This window comes from Acinonyx jubatus, chromosome B2 (assembly GCF_027475565.1).
Source record: "Acinonyx jubatus isolate Ajub_Pintada_27869175 chromosome B2, VMU_Ajub_asm_v1.0, whole genome shotgun sequence".
Taxonomy (NCBI): Eukaryota; Metazoa; Chordata; class Mammalia; order Carnivora; family Felidae; genus Acinonyx; species Acinonyx jubatus.
This window is the reverse complement of record NC_069385.1, coordinates 86909861-86917776: the sequence shown is the minus strand read 5'-3', so window position 1 is coordinate 86917776 and position 7916 is coordinate 86909861. Positions and strand designations below refer to the sequence as shown.

The 7916-nt window shown below is 37.7% G+C and overlaps 1 long non-coding RNA gene across 1 annotated transcript; it reads left to right on the top strand.

Annotated features, from left to right (window-relative positions):
* The first annotated feature begins 954 nt into the window (after window positions 1-954).
* LOC113598810 (uncharacterized) lies at window positions 955-7907 on the top strand. Its single transcript, XR_008298532.1, has 3 exons — window positions 955-4828; window positions 6097-6180; window positions 7754-7907. It is a non-coding gene; the product is annotated as an uncharacterized LOC113598810 (long non-coding RNA).
* Window positions 7908-7916: the final 9 nt, after the last annotated feature.

Sequence of the window (7916 nt, the reverse complement as noted above, 5' to 3'; positions counted from 1 at the left end):
CAAAGATTTTATTTTTAAATAATCTCCACACCCAGATAAAGGGCTCAAATCCAGAATCCCGAGATGAAGAGTTGCACGCTCTACCGACTGAGCCAGCCAGGAGCCCCTGGCAGAAGATTTTTGAGAAAAACCAAGTAAAAAATGAAGCATTAAAAACTTAAAACATAACAGCATTAGGTGATATAACTAATGTAAAATGGATTGACTTGCTTATTAAAAGATAAAAATCTCAGTTTGGATTACAAAGCAAACCTAAATATAATCACCAAAAGGAGATACACATAAAAAAGTGACTCAGAGCTTTAAGGTAAAAGAATGGTGAGAGATATATCAAATTCACACAAAAAGAAAATAGAAGCCCCACTATTAATATCAGACAAGGTTGAATTTTATAGGAAAAAGCATTTAAACTAGACAAGGAAGATCATTTTACAATAAATAAAAGGGTTCAATAGAAATGCACTATGGATTGGCCGAGGAATTTCACTTTTAGTTAAGATGTATGTGAAGGTTATGACTACAGTATTGTTTATAATAACAAAAGACAAGAATACAGCTCCCCCACACCGACAATTTCTATCATTAGGATTGGTTGAATAAATTATAGTATAGAATATTATCTAACCCTGGAAAATAGTGCATTTCTAAGGAACAGCATCAAAGATATATTGTTAAGTAAAAAAAAGCAAGATACAGAACAGTATGTACAACATGCTTTCATTTGAAGTTATATTGTGTATGCCTAGACAACTTCTGGGAGATCTATTTATTGCCTTTGGGGAGGATGATTAGGGAATTGGAGATGTAGGTTGAGATTTAAATATACATAATATATATATAATATATATAATATATGAATATTTAAATATTCAAGTAGGGTAAGAAAATTCAAGTAGTGTAAGAAGGTATGTAGGTACATCTATATATTAGAAGGTTTATACCTACATACCTTCTTACACTACTTGATTTTTCCTGTATGTATTATCTTTTTACTTAAAAAAAAGAGCTAATTTTAAAAGTTTTAAGAGATGAAAATCATTTCCAGGCCCCAAATTCTATTGTATCATCATACTGCATAACACTGTTCAATAGAGAATCTCCAAGAATACAGTATAAATTGAAGTATTAACGGTAGAAAATGGTTGTTTATGTTATTTGGAACTTACATACTGCTGAATATTTTGTAAACCATGTGTTTAATTTTGTCACCAGAGGATTGTATGTCGTAGAATGTGCCATAGAATAAGTCTGGTTATTTCTTTCCACAATGAAATGAATAGTCTACAAAGTCCAGTTTCTTGAAATAAGTGGAAAAGTTTTAGGTGAATTCTACCTTCCCTAAGGTAGAGAAGGCATCATGGTAAAAAAGTACATTGCTGTTTTTTTTATTGGACTAAGGTTTGAATCCTTCTTACCACTTATTTTCTGTGTGACCTTGAGTGAATCATGTTGTCTCTTGCAATCTAAGATTCCTCTTACATAAAAGGGGGATCACTTCTTCTCCGCTGATCTTATGAGGGATTGCAGGGATCCAGGAAGATAATGGATATGAGGAAATTAATCAAGCCTAAGGGATTATTAATAATTTCACTACTCAGCATACGTAGACCATGTATTGAAAACATCCTAAAAAGGAGTAGCCAGGTATTCAACTGTCAGTTTACTAGAGTTTTCTGAGAAGACAGATTAACTGAAACAGCCACAGTGTGCTGGCTCGGAACACAGGAGGCTACAGTGCTCACTGACGTGTGGAAACTGATACCATAATGAAACATGAGAGAGGAAGCTGTTGATCAGATACCTGATTTTTAGGACCATGGAGTGGTACAGAAATACTCAGGGTAAGATTTGAAGTACTTGAGTTACTGGGACCTCAGTGACTCACAGTTGCGGCGAATATACCACTACATCTTGCTTTAGGAAAATTGTTATTTCCAAGTGTGATACAAGAAGAGTAGGGAGAGATGGCCTAAATCAAAAGACAATTCTAGGGGTGCCTGGGAGGCTCAGTCGGTTGAGCATCTGACTTTGGCTCAGGTCATGATCTCAGGGTTTGTGAATTTCAGCCCTGCATCAGGCTTGTTGCTGTCAACTGGAGCCTGGGTTGGATCCTCTGGCCTCCTTTCTTTCTTCCCCTCCCCAGCTTGTGCATGCACTCCTGCATGTGCGCTGTCACTCTCTCTCAAGAATAAATTAAAAAAACACTAAAATTTTTCAAAAGGTAACTTTAATAATTCAGATTAATGATTAGGAATGCTCTTTCCACATGTGATCCCACACAAAAGGAACAAAGGGCATTTTACTTTAATAAGGTCAAGGCTGCAGGTGGATCAGCTCTGGGCGTTTAGTGCAGGTGTCATTCAGAGGCAGGACGAGGAGCACAGTGTATGCATTCCCCTGCAATTTGCAGCTGTACACTCACACATAAACCTGTATCTCCAAAGATTAACTAAAATTCTTATGCATTAAAAAGGTATTAGTATGGCGAAAAGGTATTGCTTAATAATTCAGTGCATACATTAACCTAAGAAGGGTTTAAAAGTCATTTATTGGTATGAACAATTCACTGCCAGCCCATTTTCAACTGGCAATTTTATTACCATTTTATGTCAAAGGTTATCATTTCTCTCTTTCATATTTTCTTTTATATCTGCTTTAATATTTTTTATGGGACAGATTTAATAATAAATTGTGAGATATTTCTTAATTACGTCTTTACCTCTGAGTTTTTTCACTCTTCTGCTGCTCCTTGTCCCTGGAGCACATAACAGATTTCATCAACAACAAGAAATTAGAGGTCTTAAAATAAAAAGTACTTGTCTGATATAGGCATAGTGATACTACAACAGGAATGTATGTTAAATAGAAAGTGGGGACTGGATATTAGTAACCAATGAGCTTAAAATGCACAATAGATTGAGAGATGCTTTAAAAAAAAACCCAAGAGGCAAAACAGGTTTAGGCTCCATATGTGAAAATAAAGTTCTTGGAGCCCAGGAAAGTAGTAATTCTGTTTTCTGCTGATCAAACCACAGCTGAGATAAAGAGTTCAATTTGGGAAAACATAATCTAGAAGAAATATGGAGGAGGGCCACCAGAATAGAAGGAATCTGGAAATAGGCATGCGAGGAAGCACAGAAGGTATTTGGGAGGATTGGCCTGAGGAAGAGAACAAAAGAAGGACACAGGACAATGCTCTGAAAATAGACAAAGAGCTACTAAGTGAAAGAAAGTGTGAATTTATTATATTTATCCACAGAACTAGAATTCTTATGCAGAAATCAGAGGGAAGTGCATTATGGGTTAAATTATTTAAAGTTATGTTTTAACAGATAGACCTATTTAAAAATGGAATATGCTCTTAGGACATAGCTATTTCCCCACCATTCAAGTAGAAGATAAACAGGCACCAATTAGGGACACTATAGAGCAGTGCTATCCAATGGAACATTGTACAGGATTACAAATGTCCTAGATATGTCCTATCAAAACAGTAGTACTAGACCACATGGGCCAAAGAGCCCTTGAAATATGACTAGTGTGACCAAGGAACTGAATTATTTTAAGTAATTATATAACTCAAATTTAAACAGCCATATGGGCATAGTGGCTACCATATTGGAAGATACAGATATAGAGTCTAGAAGAAATTCCTGTATCAGGCTGAAATTTGGAATATACCACCTCTAAGAGTTCTAAACTTACCTCCTAATGCCTCCTCTCATCCTGCTTCCTTCCCCCCACTCCTCATACCCCACTCAAATAATACTAACTTGCTTATATTTCCTTGAATATATGGTGCTATTTCATGTTTGTGAATGGTATATTTTTATGGAATGCTCTCCTGCAACATAATCTGCTTTTCCTTATTCTTCCTTACATTATCAGTTATTCTTCTTTTGTAGAATTTTCCTGATACCCCAAAACTTCTGTCCTCTGATATTGGCATGTATATCTTTTTAAGTGCATCAGACAATATTCCAATTGTATTTCTTTTTTTTTTTTTTTTTTGAGATTTTATTTTTAAAATCCAACGTGGGCTCAAACTCATGACCCTGAGATCAAGAGTCACATGCTCTACCGACTGAGCCAACCAGGTGCCCTGACTCTGAGTTTCTAAGGTTTAGGGCAATTTTGGGTCTCCAACATGTAGCATAACTGGCTTCCATTAGTAGTTCCACAGAAATGGAGGATGCGCATGCCTGATACTCCAACTGACACATGTATTTACAAAATGATACCTAAGAAATCTCCATACAACAGGAGATGTTACAACTTAAAATTTATAGCTAAGAATAAAGAAGTCAAGGTTTTAGATAATTTGTCCAGTATAACACACAAAAAGTAGAACAAATTGACAAATGATTGCATATTAAACTCACCTCACTGCTCCATTCCTGAATATCACTGTGTCAAGTTAAATTCAGTTACTTTGGAAGAATTTTAATTAAAGCTCTTAGATTCGCAAGGGATCTCAAGATATATCCTGCCTTTTAGCAGGAGATCCAAAAAGGCTAAATAAATTTCCCAAATTTACTCAGCTAGGAGGTATCAGAGTTGGCTTTAAAACGAGTTCTCCTATTTATTAAGAATTTATATCTCTGAGATATAATACTAATTGTTATTTTAAAATTAAATATATGATCAAATTTTCCTAATTCCAAAATAATACTTGTTCTTCATAGAAACATTAGAGAGTACAGAAAAAAAAAATAGGAAAGTATGGAGACTAAAGATCATTCATAATCTCCAAATGCAAAGACTGATTCATTCATTCATTCTGTCAATGTTCACTACAAAAGACCACCAGGAACACAGCTGGAATTGAGTAAGTTGGACTTATTACTCATTGCAGTCAGGGAGAATACACATCATGGAGAATCATGGGGTCTCTCAGTAAGACAATGTCTCAGAGAGAAGATATTACAAGATTTGTGCCTTGGGTAAGTGATTCAGGGAAGGGTCTAAGGAATAAGAGAAGGAGTTTCCTTCTAAACTGGTTCATGTTAGAAAACAAGACAGTTCTGTGATTGGGTATGTCAAATTTTAGTTACAAGAAGGGTACACCCAAATGAGAATGAAATTTATAAAGAAGCAGTCACTTATTTTGTCCAAGAGAGAAAGCATCTGGGAGTAGAACATTGACCTTGTTTTTGTTTTGCCTGTTCTTAGACAAAATTATGAAGTGGCCTTACTTGTCTCATTTCATCATGGTCTCAGGATAAGCTTGAAGTTGTTGATCTCTGAGATGGTTTATGTCTAATGGGAATATAATGTGCCCTACTGTGTCAAGGCCAGCTCTGAATGTCAGGGGCTGCCACTTTTTGTCTTTCTTCTCTATGCATTTATTCAGTCAATAAATATTTATTGAGCACCTACTTAAAATGCAGATAAAGAAGTTAGAATATAGTGGATAAAATATAGCCCACGTTTTCCTGGAGATTATATTCTAATGTGGGCATTTAACTAAGGAAACAAATAAGTATATAACACAAGGTCATGTAATGCTGACTGTCACAGTCAATGCTATGAAGAAACATAAAGCAAGGACAAAATCCCGAGTGGCAGGGTTTCTGTTTTTTTTTTAATTTTTTATTAAAAAAATTTTTTTTAGGGGCGCCTGGGTGGCTCAGTTGGTTAAGCGTCCAACTTTGGCCTAGGTCATGATCTCGCGATTTGTGAGTTCAAGCCCCGTGTTGGGCTCTGTGCTTAACCCACTGAGCCACCCAGCCACCTCAGGAGTCCTGTTTTAGATAGTGCGGGCAGAGCAGGCCACTTTTGAAGTGGTCTGATCAAAAGTCTAAACAAAGTGAGGGAATAAGCCATGAGATATCTGAGGGAAAAGAATTCCAAGTAGAAGGAATAGCAATTGAAAGTTCCTGGTGGGGAGGGGTATGTTTGCTATGTTTGAGGAGCAGCTGGGAAGCCAGTGGGGTGGTAAAGGAGTGACAATGGGGTCTGTGGGGAGGGGAAAGTTGGGGAAGGAAGTCAGATCCTGTAGGGCTTTGTAAGCAATGATGAAATATTTGGACTTTAAGTGTGATCACTGGAGGATTTTGAGCAGGGAATAACATGATCTTGCCTATATTTGTAAAGGATCACTCTGGCTGTGGGAGGACAGCAGGCGAGAAGCATGATATAAGGCAGGAGACCAACTAAAATACAACTTTATTAGTCCAGGTAAGAGATGATGCACTGTTCAATATGACAGCCACATGTTACATGTAACTACTGAGCACCTGAAATGTCCAGGGTCACCTGGGTGGCTCAGTCAGTTGAGCATTGGACTCTTGGTTTCAGTTCAGATCATGATCTCACAGTTCATGGGTTTGAGCCCCAGAAATTCTCTCTCCCTCTCTCTCTCTCTGCCCCTCCCCTCACCAAATAAATAAATAAAACTTTAAAAAAATATGGCTAGTTCAGATTGGAGGTGCTATAAGTGTAAAATACACATGGGATTAGGAAGACAGCTGAAAAACAATGTAATATCTCATAACTTTTGTTTATTACACACTGAAATAATAACATTTTGGATATATTTGGTTAGATAAAGTATATAATTAAAACTGATTTCACTTTATTCTTTTCACCCTTTTTTTAAAATAAATTTTTTATGTGAACTCTACACTCCATGTGGGGCTCAAACTCATGACCCCAAGACCAAGAGTTGCATGCTGTACCGACTAAGCCAGCCAGGTGCCCCTCTTTTTACCCTTTTTAATATAACTACTAGAAAATTCAGAATTATTCTTGTGGCTTCCACTATATTTCTATTAAATAGCACTGGTCTGGAGGCGAGGGTGAAGGTGATGTATTTCCAGGGTGATGTTGGCATTGCTTGCTGATAGATTGGAAGAGGGGTATGAGAGAAAGAAAGGAATCAAGGATGATTCTATGGCTTGAACTTGAGTATCTGGGTTAATGGAGATGCCATTTGCTGAGCTAGGGAACACTGGAGCAGAATCACGTTTGGGGGATAGGAGATTGAGAGTTCAATTTTGGATATGCTAAGTTTAGTGTGTCTATTAGGAATCCATGTGGAGGTATCTAGTTGGCAGTTTAAAGGAAAGGACAGGACTGAGGATATAAATATGGGAGACATAAACGTTTGGATGCTATTTAGTCTTGGGACTGGATGAGATCACCTTAGAAATAAGAATGGTGGAGAAAAGAAGCAACCCAAGAACTGTGCCTAGGATCACTAGGGGGAAAAAAAGAATCTGTTGGGGAAAAAGTCCATGAGAGTGTAATATCTCAGAAGTCAAATTGTGGGGGGCCGGGCCCCGGTGCCAGGCTGAGACCGGGTCGAGCAATGTTCCCCGTTGACTCAAGCCAACCCGGTGGTTCCCCCTCCCGTTCCCCCACTTTCAAGGGCATACGAAAGCCTTGTCAAGGCTGAGAGAGTTAATTCCTGAAGCCTGTGGTCTGCAGGTGTTGGCAGTAATGCTACCTCCCTTTTTCTACCCCGAGTCAGATAGAAACAAACATGGGAATTGTGTTTTGCTAGCAATCTTATCAACAAGGTCTTGTGACCCGTCTAGAAAATGCACAAGAAACACAGAACTAAATGTTTTGGTTGGCAGCGATTATGTGAAACCTGTTTATTCTTAGAATGACCTAACCCATAAGAGTCTGGTTATAAAAGACTGTGTACAGCAACAATAAAGCCATCACTTGGGCCATCAGCCCAGGGGGCCCTCCTGTTCCCAAACTTTCTCTTCTCTCTTTTTTTCTTGCATTCCCCTACCCTCAGGACCCTGACCTCGGTGTTTGTCGCGCCGGTCGCAACATCAAATGAAGAAAGTGTTTCAAGAATTTGGAAGTGATCGGTTCTATCAAATGCAGCTAAGAGATTCAATTTGTGAAGGACTCAGGATTGACCATTGGATTTTAAAATGTGGATCAGAACATTGAAT